We start from the raw sequence: 14,670 nt of genomic DNA, 5'->3' as shown, positions 1-14,670 counted from the left end.
TATAAAATTATTATGTTGATTGTGTTACACAACCTAACAAATATCACAATTTAAGAAAGGGCCACGAGTCTTATTATTGAAGAATAGTAAGACCCACATACCATTCCTTACATATCAAGTTTAATATTTATAATAATACTTTATATTAATATATTAAATTTTGTGTTAGATCTATATAAATATACTAAATATTAATATAAAACATTATTAGAAATATCGAATTTGAATATTTAAATAATATTTTTATTAAAAATAGGATTAAAATCGAGTTTTTTTTCTTTTTTGGTAACGTGCAAACATGACGTGGAATCATGCAGCTTGACGGGGAAATCTGCGGCGCAATTTTGTAGAAGGGTCGGGGGCAAATGTGTCAAATCAGAAAAGGCCGGACGACAAAAGCGCACGTGCGCAGGATGCCTCACCTCGCCCAATTTCATGGCTTAGAGCATTCTTACTCTGTTACTCGCTCAGAACTTACCAATCTCTCTCCGAGAGACGTGGAACTATTTGATTCCGTCAACCTCCTTCTCCGTTAGCTCAGGTAAGGATGTGCATTTGGTTATAACCGAATCGAATAGATCAAAAAATCTTAATCAAACCGAACCAAATTGCATGTAATAATCAAACCGAATTGACCGATTAATTCTAACTAACTGAAATCTAAACTAAGTTAATCGAACCGATTTGGCAAAATCAGTAAAGAACAAATCGATTTGCAAAAATAAAATACAAAAACATCCATTAAATTGATACAGAAAAATGCAAAATCATTTAGAGATTGAGAGAAATACAAATCAATTTGTGCAAAAAAATGAAATACAAACAAAAAACCTAGCAAAGGAAGAAATATAAGAAACTAACTTCACTGAGTCCAAAAAAATTGAAAAATTAAAATCCTAACCTAACGTCAAAACTAACCTCTGTTTGATGGTCGGTCATTGTTGGTACTTGGTATGGGTCGGTCGTCCAAGCACAAGGAAGGGAAGAAACAATGAGACGAAGCCTCGTGCGATCAGCGAAGGAAAAGGCATCAGTCTGGGTCTGATAAAAGGGATGACGATCGACGAAAGGAAAGGCAGGAAGCGACCGATTGCTGATGGCAAAGGGAAAGGCGTCGAAGGTGGAGGCGACACTGATGGCGACGGACTCGAAAGACCTCTCTCGGCATCTCGCGTCCATCTCGATCCAGCCTTTCAGTTCCAGGTGAGTGAGATCTCTGCCTTGGGTGCCGCGGCATCAACGTCGGCATCGGAAAGGGCGATGATGTCGTCGTGCCAGAGCATCAGAGACGGTGGAAGGGAGAGAGCAGAGCGAGGAAGGATCGATTCGATCCTTCCACCTTTAGGGTCTTCTCTCCTTTGCCTCTGCGTGACTTCGATTTGACTTGGGTGGGGATATTTTCACTTTGCTTTATAAACTCAAAACTGTGTTGTTTTTGTAAGTTTAGTTCGATTCGGTTATTTCGATTATTTTAACCAAAAAATTGAACTGAACACCAAAAATCGAATTTTCTAAAAAAATTAATCGAACCAAACCGACCGAATTCGTCGATTCGGTTCGATTACTTCGGTTTAACCGAAGTTGTACTCACCCCTAAGCCCGGGTAGTGCGGATTTGTCTTCGCTATATTTAATGTTAATATTTTAATTAATTAATAAAATTATTTAATATTAAAAATAGAAAATATTAAAAACACAAATAATATATTCTATTACCTACATCGAACAACATAACATTTATTGAACACCAAGAAATTAAAAAAGGAGTGTGACCCTCACCCATACACCCTCTGCCAACCCATATTAAACAACATATTATTGTTCGATACAGACAACATAATATGTCTCAAAATTTTTATATTTTTTATAATTTAAAATAAAATAGAACGCGAAAAAATATAAATCCTCCCCTTAGAACTATAATAGATCACACCTTATATTAGATTATTCGAGCGACATTCATTTTGATTTAAATTTAATGAAAAATTAGATTTAATTATTAGATTTTAAATAGCATTTAACATAAAATATATAATATATTAACATATAAATATCACTTAAAATATTCAAATAATCTGTAAAACGTGGGTCGCTTTAAAAGAAGAAAAAGTATAAGTAATAAGAATAAAAGATAGTCTTAATTCTGTAATATTTTAAAATATTAAAGATCAAGAAACAAAAAGTAAGGTATATTTTATAATTTTTAAATATACATATTTTTTTTTAGTTTGGTTATTGGTCTAATACTTTATTTTCTTTAAAGCTTGATTACTCAATTAAAAAATAAATACTAGAAAGAAACTCTCTTAATTATAAACTACTAAAGAAAAGATTCAACAACTAGTTATTTGCAAATTATTTAAAAGAGAAATATAAGAGAATAAGAGGGGAACGAAAGGAGAAAAATGATTAAAAAATATTTAAAAATTATGTGACAGTTAATTATATAAGGTAAGGGAAAAATCACTTTTTTTCAAATTATTATCTAAAAAACTTTTATATTATAATAAGCTTAGTTTTATATAAATAAAATAATGTTAAGTAATTACAAGTCTGTATTATTACTAACTAAATTGATAGTTTCGTAAGCTTCTAGGAGTAGACCATCTAAATTGATTACTGACTAAATTGATAATTAGATGGAATGGAACCGGTTGCAGTGCATACGGGCAACACTGGATAATGACCACGGCAGAGACACGTGTTGAGCTGTAGAGAAAAGCAGCAGAGCAAAACTGAGTGTGGAGGAGGCACCTGGCAGAATCGTGGCAGCACCTCCGTGCATCCTTCCCCAGGGCGGACTCGAACTTTGCAACCAAATCCAGAGTCACATCCCAATTTCACCGTCAATGCCATCGCCATAAATATTCAGTAATCATCAATAAATCTATTCTAAAATCACAATACATTTGTAACGGCATCATCTATGTGTACGTACTTATCTACTTTACCTGATTAATTGACCAACTTAATAAAACTAAAATTTATGATCATTTTTGGTAATTTTTTGTGGGACCCAAATTTAATTTAAAAAAAAAAAGGTTAAATCGGAGTGAAATTTCCAGTTTTTGATGGCCGAAAACACCTCTTGTAAATATCATAGCGGGGACTTATTTAATCCCCCCCCCCCCCCCCCCCCCTCTCTCTCTCCTCTCTCCATGGCAAGACTGTTGAAGGAGGCGTTGGGTACCTTTTGAGGGCTTCAAACACTTGGGCGAAGTACTCCAGAAGTTCAAAGACAGCAGAGATTGGTGAGATCTAGCTGTCAATATCAGGTAACTTGTGTTCATATCTATGTTCTGAAATTTGTAAGCCTACGAAAATCTACGATCTTGCTATGGGATCTGATGAGTTCAATTTGTTTGACCATTTGGTGAAGTGCACGCCTTTTTTTTTTTTTTTCCTTCTCATTTTACTTCAGTTTGGCCACTGGAGTCTGTAAATTCCGAAAAAGGAAAGATTCTTTCTCCCACCCTAGATCCCAAATTACCTGGCTTTAGTACTTCCATGTAGTTCTTCTAGTTAGTTGCCTCTCTCTCCATTTCATCTCTTCTTCCCATGGTTTCCCTCAGCCATTCGGCGGGTCTCTTCTGCTCCACGTTCTCGCAAATGGAGCAGTACGCAGATCCGCTTAACCAGAATAACATCTGCAGTTGGGCCCGAAGATTTTGTCCAACCCAGGCCCACTTCTAGCCCGGCCCAGGTAGACCACTCCTTTGCTACCCTTGTATATGAAATTAGAAAATGTTCTTGAAGCATATCTATGACCAGAAAGTAATGGTGAGCAGTATTCGATCAACAACTACCTGATTTTCTTGACCTTGTGTCTTTTACAGAAACCCAAACAAGTTCAACTGAAGCTGGTCAAAATGGTGGTGCCAGAGTCCGAGATCATGTCTCAAGCCGAGGTGGAGTCGCCATTGCAGGCTGAGCAGCAGCCCAGCAGGAACCTCGCCGCATTTGCGTCGCTGGGAAGACAGTCGTCGATCTACTCCCTCACCCTGGATGAGTTCCAGCACACCCTCTGCGAAAGCGGCAAGAATTTCGGCTCCATGAACATGGACGAGTTCCTCAACAGCATCTGGACAGCTGAAGAAAACCAGGCCCAAGCTCAAGCCCACGCTACTCATCACTCCAACCCCACCGGCGCCAATACGGCTGTTGATAACTGCAACCACAATATACAGTTTCTGGCCGGCGATGCGGCGGCGGGGTCGGCGGCGGAGAAAGGCATCCCCAGGCAGCTCAGCTTGTCGAGGCAAGGCTCTCTCACGCTTCCGGCACCTCTGTGCCAGAAAACGGTGGACGAAGTGTGGTCGGAGATACACAAGAGTCAGCAGGAACAGCATCGGGGTGGTGGGAATAATAACAGCATTCAGAATTCCGGTTCTGCCCAGCGGCAGGCCACTTTTGGGGAGATGACACTGGAGGATTTCTTGATCCGGGCAGGGGTAGTTCGGGAACAGTGCAATCCGCCTCCGCCGGCTCAGCCAGCGCCGTATGGAATGTACCAGAACAGTAATAATCCCGGAGTTGGCCCTAGCTTCGTTTCCAGGCCGATCATGGCTTCAGCCGCGCCTGGTGGTGGGGGTGGCGTTAATATGCCTGCATACCAAGCAATGCCCCAGGGTGGGGTGGCTGAGACACCAGGGTACGTAGGGAATGGGAAGAGAAGTGGTTACCACCCACCGCCACCACCGGCGGTGTGTTATGGCGGCAGTGGCGGCGGCGGTTATGGGCTGGGAATGGGGTCACCGGTGAGCCCAGTGTCGTCAGATGGGATATGCGCGGGTCACATGGATGGTGCCCATCAGTATGGAATGGACATGGGCGGAATGAGGGGCGGAAGGAAACGTATCACGGATGGCGGACAGGTGGAGAAGGTGGTGGAGAAGCGGCAGCGCCGGATGATCAAAAATAGGGAGTCCGCAGCAAGGTCTAGAGCAAGGAAACAGGTATTCTACCATAAACATCGGGCAAGTTATAGCTGTCAATGGGACAAAAGTGAAACTAGTTTACTTAATTCACTCTTTGGCAGGCTTATACGGTTGAACTGGAGGCCGAGCTGAACCAATTGAAAGAAGAGAACGCTCAACTGAAGCAGGCTTTGGTGAGAATGATACAAATTTGTTAGTACTGGTCTATTTTTTATTCTTTTTCATATGCTTTTACTTGATGTCACTGACAAGAGGTTGCCTTCTCATGCTATTAACAGGCTGAGCTGGAAAGAAAAAGAAAACAACAGGTAAAACACGTAAATCACTGTCTTTTTTCTATTGTAACATAAGAGCCAATTTTTTAAACCCCTTGAATCTGCTTGCATCCAGCAGCCACCAAATAGCTCTCATCATGTTCTTTTGGTCACGCTTAATTTTTCATTGCCAATGTGCCCAAATTTGCAATTTTGCAGATATGGTGCAACCTGATGGCAACAATCCATGCCGAGGTGGGTCTATAATGGAAACATTTTTACTTAAGCTAGTCAACTTCCGAATTTTGTTCCCTGTGAATTTATAATTTGGACTGAAATGTAAATTTGATTATTTTCTGAAGTATATAACAGGGAAAGATCAAAAGAATCTGCGTATCATAATAAAGAATTTTTGTGTGCACATATATTTCTTCAGACCCACATGGACTTCCGTAGTTGAGAATTAAGGTACATATTTATGTTTAATGTGTTCGATTGTCATGCAGTATTATGAGGAAGTAAAAGCAAAGGCTAATACCAAAGCTCAAAAAGCTAAGGATAGATTGCGGTTGTTGAGGAGGAGCTCCAGTTGCCCAGTCTGATTCCCAAACCAGTATTAATGATTGGATGAGAGGTCAAGAACAGATGACTCCTTTCTGGGGATCATTTCTATATAGAAATTACATAAACTTTTTCTAGTTTTAATGGTAAATTATACTAAAGTTTGTGTTTTCTGTTTCTCTTTCAAGACAAACAAATGAAAAGTGACAAGCAAGTGCCAGCTCTTATGGGGCTGTGATTGTACATATTTTCTTCCCTCCTTTAAGGTCTGATGCTGCGTGATTGGAAAACTTTTCTTGAATACTTTCGTAGATAATAACACAAACCAAATTAATTGAACGAACTTGTGCTTCTCTTTAATGTAATTTTGGTTGTCAAAGAGAGCCGAATAAGACTATAGATCAATTTATACCGATCCCCCGAATGTCCTAAATGAGCAAGTGTGTGACTAAATTTAGTGGGGTGGGGTAAACAAAGTTGGAATCTAAAATACTATGTACAGAGACATTTTTGAAAGACGAAAAGGAAACTTCCTCTGTTAATGATTGCACAGTTAGGTTCAAAATTTCTCTGTTAATATGTGACATCTTGGATAAGGTTGAGAAACAATAAGTTGAATGGTCATTTTCTCTCTTAATGAGTATGTGATATCTTGGATAAGTTTAAAAAAAAAATAGAGTTAACTGATGCTAAGGCTTTAAAATTATTTGAGGGAAAGGAAAAAAAAGAAATAGAAAACTCTTTTTAAAGAAAAAACAATTTCGCTTTTGAAAAATTTATCATTTTAGGAACACATTTAGTAGAGGGTAGTGGTTTGAGATCTAGCAACAAACGAAGGATTGACATTACCTTGTATATCTTCAGGTGCAGAGCTCCTAAAGCTGGCAGAAGCGAAGCATAAGCATATAGGCACATGAGTGATGGGTCTCCTTATCCAGTAGATCCAAGCAGAAAACACCTATGCATGCAGGGTTAATGATAAATCATAAAATATACTCTAATCTCTTTCAATTTCAGAATAAATAGACATGCTTGTCAGTTTTTGTACTGATTAACACCAGATCTAAATAAAGACATCCAATTAAAAGCGGAGCCGCATGATTACTTATGTTTCACTAGCTATTTTTGAGGCCCTTTATTCTTTTCTCAAGTATGTCTACCTGACATAAGTAGTCCCTTCGTGCAGTCATGAAAAAGCCAGGTTTCTTCACTCATACAATTCACGAGATGGATGAAAAAAACATGAATAAGCCAAGCCTGGCCATTTATTAAACAAGGCAGCGTTAATCACAACGCTAAACTGAAACAATATCTTAATTATGTCCCAGGAATATGGGTCAGACTACTACAAGATACTTTTCGCAATGGCAAATATCGCCAATATTTGCAATAACTTGTAGTTTCAAATAGTTGCCATTTGCCATGGCTGCTTTGTGGCAAATTGTAAAACGAAGAAAAGGTAAAAACAGGGCTTGTGTCCTAATGAATTTCAATTATGCTCACATTACATTGTACACAAATATGTATCACACGTGGCTTCCTAGCACTACATATTACATCAATTTCCATAAATCTCGGCCCTGTAGTAACTACACATCCATTTTTTTCATTTCTTTCTATCCGTGTTACTTGTTCTATGTTTGGAAGGTCACACTCTCCAAGTTAATTATCTTGACATAAACTCTCAATTGAGTACCAAAACAGGGAGCAACAGGTATGTGAGGCAAATGTTAAACCTGCAACCTTCCAAGTATGTTCACGAATACATACAATACATGCTTTGTAACTACATAGAAAATGAATAATTTTATACCTGAACTGTGTAAACTGACCAACTCCAAAAACTGTTTTGGTTCTGTCAAAATGGATAAAGACAGAGTGGAATTAGTCAATATTGTCCAATCCTGTCCTTGATTAACTTCCCCAGAATCTCATTTACAACAGTTCACATTGAGATGGGATTAATAATCATTTTTTAGAAAATAATAATCTAAAAGAAAATTAAGTAGATAACATATTGATGTACCCTCAAACAAGAGTAAAAATGGTGATGTTCAATGTACTCTGGTTTCATAGCTGAACACAATCAACCCATCAACTATTTCAAAGAGTGTTTTATTATCTCACTGGGAACTTAACTAAATCCACTATTAAGATTTTTTCAAAGGAAATTCAAATATATAGCTTAAAGAGATCAGAAAATGAAAGAAAAATCAAGATCTAGTTTGAAGACAACTACAACTATAATCAAGGGATGGCATTGAAACTAAAAAGATTAGGTCACGTTCTCTTTACTGTTTTCAATTTTCCAAAATAGTAAAAATGTCTTTATTTTCATATTTTTAAAAATACATTTTCGAAAAACTCAAAACAACTAAGAAGAGTTGTTTTAGCTGTTTTCATCACAAATACGCTCAAAATTTTCAAAATGCAAAAAACGCTACAAACAAAAAAAATCCATTTTCAATAATCTCAAAACAGACACTCAAAACACAAAATTGAAAATAAATTCAAAACTAAAAGATGAAGAGAATAACCCCTAATGTCCAAAGTCCCTTTGAAAGAACAATTGGGAGATGCTCCTCCAACTTGAAACTGATTTGGGAGGGAAGAGATGAATTCCCATAACCACTTGTTGTTTGCCTCTGGTCGAACTCAAGGGGCTTTAATTGCTTCACCCTCCAAGTAATTCAAGAGGCATCTCAAGATCGAATGTATCATTACGAAATTATGTAAAGCAAAACAAATTCAAATATATATGTAACTTCAAAGATATTATAGTAAAAATCAAAGAAAGTAAATCAAGTAGAATACGCACCATGGACAGTAAAAGATACATACTCGACCATATCTATCATCAAGCAAGAGTTTTAACAATGTATTTAATTGAACTATTATTTTTTTTTTCCTAAAAAGTAGCTGAACTAAAAGGTTGAATGTCCGGAAGTCTCTTCGAAAGAACCAAGGAAGATGTTCCTCCAACTTGAAACTGATCGAGAGGAAAGAGACGCATTTCCGATACCCTCTTGATGTTTGGCTCTGGTCCAACTGAAGGGGACCCTATTATTCCATCCTCCAGTAATTCAAGAGGCATCAACCATCCATATAAAAGGTTTCAGATCATGTATTTTTCGTCTCGGTTCCAATGTAAACCGGAAATGTCTCAGGAGAAGAGGTCTAAAACTGTTTCCTGAAACATTTCCCAGCAATTTTCAATGAACACCTCCAAGTTGTTCTTATACTCTGTTATGATCCTTTTGGGAAGGAGAACAAAAAAATTACATACAGAAAATAAGGATTTTTTCTTGGGATTACCGCCCTTGCCCGGTACTCCGTCGCTCATGTTCTTGATTTCGACAAATGAGATAAATCGCAAGTAAAAGTTTTGTCTCACTATGCAAGACAAGAAATTAAACTCATAATCTATTGGTGCGAATCTCAAATTATCTGGTCCAACCACTTGAAATATGCCTTGAAAACAAATAAGAATTTTTTCTCACTAGGTAAAATACATTGTTTTCATATTTAATAATGTTTTGTTTTTGATAATGATAAACAAATATAAAAATAACCACAATAATATGGGCATAGTAAATCACCATATCTCCTAATTATGAAAAAATTATTTCGTGCCTTCCAAATATCAAGAACAAAAATTTATATACTAGACTAATCAATTATGATAATTTTATGATTTTTTTTTTTATCATTAACACAAGAGCATTTGATAAATTTCAGAAATCATTCTTCTTGTTGATTTGATACTGCTACCTAGAAGCAAAATAATTTCTCCTAGCGAAATATCAAAGGAGGAGTAAGATGCAAAATAAATGAAAAAGTTTGCATTTGCCTTCAAATCCTATTCAAACCTCACCATTATGGAAAGAAAAAAAAAAATACCATTAACCAGTAATAACACACCACATCCCCAGAAAATAAAAATAAATAAATAAATAACGCATCACATCCGCCAAGGCACATACATACATGCAGGGTGCAGGTACATATATTTATATACCGATATAACCGTAGGTATATAACTGTATATCCGCTAAATACACACATATACGAGTATATTAATGTGTAGTACTAATACCTAAACATGTACGGATAACCATATGCATTTTATATATACATCAAACAGATCGGCACTGTAGAATACTGGGAGGAAGAGAGATCGGATAAGAACCGGCGTGATCAGACACTGGCGCCGCGATCGTCGTTGAGATTTCGTCCGTGAGCCAACCTAGGCTTGATGATGGACGGCGGCGTTTCATGTTCTTCTCCGGAATCTTCCAGAGAAGCGCGGATCATCTGCACATATAGAATTCGATTAAACGAAGTAAACCAGTCACAACTTCAGCAGAGCGTGAATATAGAAATACCTGATCATCCTGAAATCGGGTTCCTTAGATAAACATCGCGAAATTTCATGAGTGAGAGAGAGAGAGAGAGAGAGAGAGGAATGGATCATCTCGTACGATTTGTTTGCAAACTGCTTCGCTATTTGTGTGGTGTATGACAGTTTCGGTTTCATTTTATCTGCATGGTAGATTATTCTGGAAGATATTTTCTTTTACTTTTTTATTAGAAAAATTAGATAAAAATTAAATTTCTTAAATATTATACCTTTTAGAATAAGAATTTAATAAAATAAATTATAAATTTTCTAAGATGATAAAATTCAAAATCATTATTTTAGTATATATACATCGCTTCAAAATTACTTAATTAAAAATTTAAAATAAACATATAATAAAATTTCTATAGCTGAAAATCCAATTATTGTTGGGAAAAACCATTGCCCCTCATGTAAATATACACTTGCATCCGTTTTATAAATAAATATTTTAGTAAACCTACTATTGATATTTTCATACCTTAGAGTTAACAATTGAGAATTTGTGGGAAAATAACTTAAGCAGGCGTGATTGGATATATGAAAATGACAGTGCGGTACCTGAGATTCGAGGGCCTAAGGCGAAATATAAAACTGAGCTCCTGAATCGTAAAGTATATTTAAATTTTATTTTTTTATAATAAGATAAAATAAATAAATATTTATACCATATTAAAGAATAAAATTAAAATTTTTCTAAATTATCAATTAAAAACTACACAATTTTAGAAGCAAAAAAATCAATCAACTTTACATAATCAAGATGTTCGAGTATTTTTTTCTTAATAGACAACATAGCCAATCCAATACACACTTAAACAATAATAATCTTAAACTTAATTTCTATATCTAGACTTGTAATAATAATAAAAAAAATAAAATGAACAAGGCATCTCTAGACTCTAGTTCTATTTTCTAAGAAAAAAACAAACAGTTATCATGTATATAAACAAAATGAAGATATCAATAAAATTAAATTTTCTTTTGCTAGATTCAGCTAACATCAATAAAATAGACATAGGCAAGCTATCCAATAATCCAAATCTCCGAATGTATCATAATTTTATTTCATAAACGAAATAAAATGAAAGAGAAACTAACCGCTAAAAGTTGAATGAAGCTAAGCAGATTTAGATACTGAAGTTAGGGCTTTTGAGAAACAGATTTGCTTCAAAGACAAAGATTGAATCTAAGGCAGTGAGCGACGGAGAGCGAGGCAGGGCAGTGTGAGCGAGCCACCGATGACCGGCCACGAGGGCGAGCGTCGAGCGACCGTCGACTGAACACAGCAGCAAGAGGCGAGCCCAGGGAAGGTGAAGGCCGATGGAGTAGAGAGGCGCGAGCGATGGACCAGTTAACGGCGAGAGCGAGAGCGAGGGTGAGGGCGAGTCGACAAGGATGAGAGCGACGGAGGGAGTGACAGAAAGAAAGAGAGGGCAAGAAAAGCGAAAACGAGAGAAGGAGAAGGCAGGGTGAAAGCGAAGATTGCAGAGGGAGAGGGTAGATCATGGGCAGCTGGGCCCTTTCCAAAAGAGGGGTTTCCAATTTATGGGCCCTCTAAATAGTCAGATTTTTATGGGCCTCATGAAAGGTCCATGAAAGGTCCAACCCTGAAAAATAATATAATAGTTCTTGAAGATTAAACAGTAAAATGTCATTAAAAATGAACTTACTCGTACACGTGTCCACTGTCCAACAGCTGCCACAAAATGCATCTTAATCATGCTAGCGTTTTCTACAACGAAATGAAAAAGAATGCAATGATGCATTACATTGGACTTCTGACCGACACGTATCGAAAAGGGAAAAGTTTCTGTTAACCACTACTAACGCGCCACATTTGCCGGATGTATGCTTGAAGAGATGCACAAATATGCAGAGGTATTTCACATACATAGATGATAGATGCATGTATGCATATGTAAATAAACATATATCCGCTAAAAATATATACATACATACGAGTACATCAGCAATATACACATTCATGTACAGGAAACGATCGATATGCGTAATTTAGATGTATGAAACAGATCGGTACAGCTGTACAGTAGGCGTACAGAATCGAAGGAATAGAGAGATCAGGAAAGAATCGCCGTTACCGGCCACGGGCTGCCGCGGCCATGGATGAAATGGCATCCGTCCGGCTGTCAAGGTTAGGGCTCGATGATGAAAAGCAGCGGTTCTGTGTTCTCCGCCGAAGAAGCGACGGATCGCCTGCAAATTTTCGAGATCGAGAGTAAATGGCGCAATTAATGGACGGCTTCAAGAGAGTGAAACGGAAAGTCGAAACCACAGTACATCCCAAATCAGGCGGTTTAGATGAATATCAAGAGATCCAGTACAGTATGATCAAAACACGTGGAGTCTGTCCGGATTGTGTGGTGACCATTACTTTTTCTAGTCCTGATCATTTCACAAGTCTTTTTTTTCAAGCATCAGAATAAAAATAATTCTTTTAAAAGATCAATAAAAATACTTAGTGATGTAAAAAAAGAAAAATACTTTTAAATAATAAAAAATTATAGTTAAAGAGAGATATCAAAATTAGGGTGGCAAATGAAGAGAAGCGTTCGATCGTGACTAGTAGGGATTTGCAAAAATTTGTGTAAATTAAATTGAATTGAATTGATTAAAATTATTAATTTAATTTAGTTAATTTTTAAGTAATTTAATAAAATAATCAAATCAATCGAAATATAATAAAATAGTTTTATTTTGAGCATAACATTATATTATATAATATGTACAATTTGAATTCTAAAAGTCTAAAAATTAAAATCTCGGGTGCGTTTGATTGGAGGATGAAAAATAGGATGGAATTTTAATTCCATGGAATTCCAATTCTCACCCCACCCCCTAAGAATTCAAATTCCTTGATTTCAAAAAAAATCTCCACTTTTTGAAATAAAATGGAATTCGAATTCCATGGAAAGAAAAAACTGTTTGATAGAATTTCTTAGAATTTGGGTGGAAAATAAATTCCACCCTCATTTTCCACCCTATCAAACGCACCCTTAATTCTAAAGCAAGCAGGCTATGCCTTTGCCCCTACCCACTGCCCACTTTTTGACTACGGTATTGCAACTTGCTACTATTGGCTCCCTTATCTCTACGTCTTGAAGTTTTTATCGTATTTGTCTCCTCTTTTATAAATCCGATCTTCACACTTTCCATCGTCTTCGACTCTTCCCCCTTCCATTGTTTCTTTGTTGTCTTCAAGTACTCCAATTGGTCAGATTAGTCCTTTTGTCATTTTCGGTCCTTATTTTATCAACTCTCTTCTCTTATCTTGTTTTATCGTTTCATCGTCATCTTCGTTGTCCTCAATCCTCACTTTGCTAACCCGTTTCTCTTATCTTTTTGTCCATTGATCTTTTTTATTGTCTCCAGTCCTTACTTCATCAATTCTCTTTGCTAACTCGTTTCTCTTATCTTTTTGTCCATTGATCTTTTTTATTGTCTCTAGTCCTTACTTCATCAACTTTCTTATTTTTTCTTGTCTCTTCGTCTATTTGCCATCTTTGTTGTCTTTGGTCCTCACTTTACCGACTTTCTTTTCTTTTCTTGTCTCTTTGTCTGTTTGTCATTTTCGTTGTCTTCGATTCTCATTTTGCTAACTCTCTTCTCTTTTCTTCTCTTTTCGTTCAATCATCATTTTCAAGTTTTCATTGTCTTTGTCTTTTTTTTTGTCAATTTAGTCCATCTTCCTCTCCAAGCTCCAATAATCTTGCTCCCTTCTGTGCCTCTACTTCCTCAAAAATGTAGGCATAGATTGGTTTGGTACTTTTTTTTTGTTTAGAATTGTTGATATTTTGAATTGTTATTGGCTAAACATCATGGTTTTCTTTTAATTTATTTGATTTTCAAGTTTTCTTTTAGAATTGTTTAATGTTTGGTTTGTTCAGTTAATTGACTAAATCAGAGTTTTCTTTGGTTAGTTTAGTCTCTCTAGTGGCTCAAGAATTTCAGTTAATTTGGTTCAATTATTAAGCTTATTTTGGTTTGTTCAATTAATTAACTAAATCGAAGTTTTTCTTGGTTAGTTCAGTCTACTCAATTGTCTAAGAATTTCAATTAATTTGGTTCAATTATTAAGCTCATTTTGATTTGTTCAGTTAATTGACTGAGTTAAAGTTTTCTTTGATTAGTTCAATCTATTTAGTTGCTCTAGAATTTCAGTCAATTTGGTTCGATTATTAAGCTCATTTCGAATTGTTTTATTTTTAAAGTTCTGTCGAATGCTAACCTAATTTGATTTGGGTTTATTTATTTATTTATCAAATTAAATAGATAAATATAAACTAGGTTTTAAACTCAATTAAAAACAAATTAAGTTTATGTACTTAAGTGGTTTAGATTCATAAAGAAGTTTGTTAATATTTTGAAAGTTCAAGAAAAACAATATTTAATTTAGTAAATCATAACTTTATTTTAAAGCTATAATTGTTTCTTTAAAAATATAAGTTAAGGCATTTATAATATAAATCACATTTCTTTCTTACTTTTAATATTAATAA

The 14,670-nt window shown here is 36.0% G+C and overlaps 1 long non-coding RNA gene across 7 annotated transcripts; it reads right to left on the bottom strand.

Annotated features, from left to right (window-relative positions):
• Nucleotides 1–2,373: 2,373 nt before the first annotated feature.
• LOC127788404 (uncharacterized) lies at nt 2,374–12,432 on the bottom strand. 7 transcript variants are annotated; one of them, XR_008020357.1, is made up of 6 exons: nt 12,253–12,432; nt 10,137–11,760; nt 9,848–10,065; nt 7,565–7,606; nt 3,490–6,709; nt 2,374–2,806 (listed from the first exon to the last, which is right to left on the bottom strand). It is a non-coding gene; the product is annotated as an uncharacterized LOC127788404 (long non-coding RNA). The 7 variants fall into 7 exon arrangements; XR_008020356.1 differs by lacking the exon at nt 2,374–2,806 and having other exon boundaries at nt 3,369–3,723; nt 3,806–6,709; XR_008020358.1 differs by lacking the exon at nt 2,374–2,806 and having other exon boundaries at nt 3,369–3,718; nt 3,806–6,709.
• Nucleotides 12,433–14,670: the final 2,238 nt, after the last annotated feature.

Source organism: Diospyros lotus, chromosome 13 (genome assembly GCF_014633365.1).
Source record: "Diospyros lotus cultivar Yz01 chromosome 13, ASM1463336v1, whole genome shotgun sequence".
Lineage (NCBI taxonomy): Eukaryota > Viridiplantae > Streptophyta > Magnoliopsida > Ericales > Ebenaceae > Diospyros > Diospyros lotus.
This window is presented reverse-complemented; position numbering and strand designations above follow the sequence as displayed.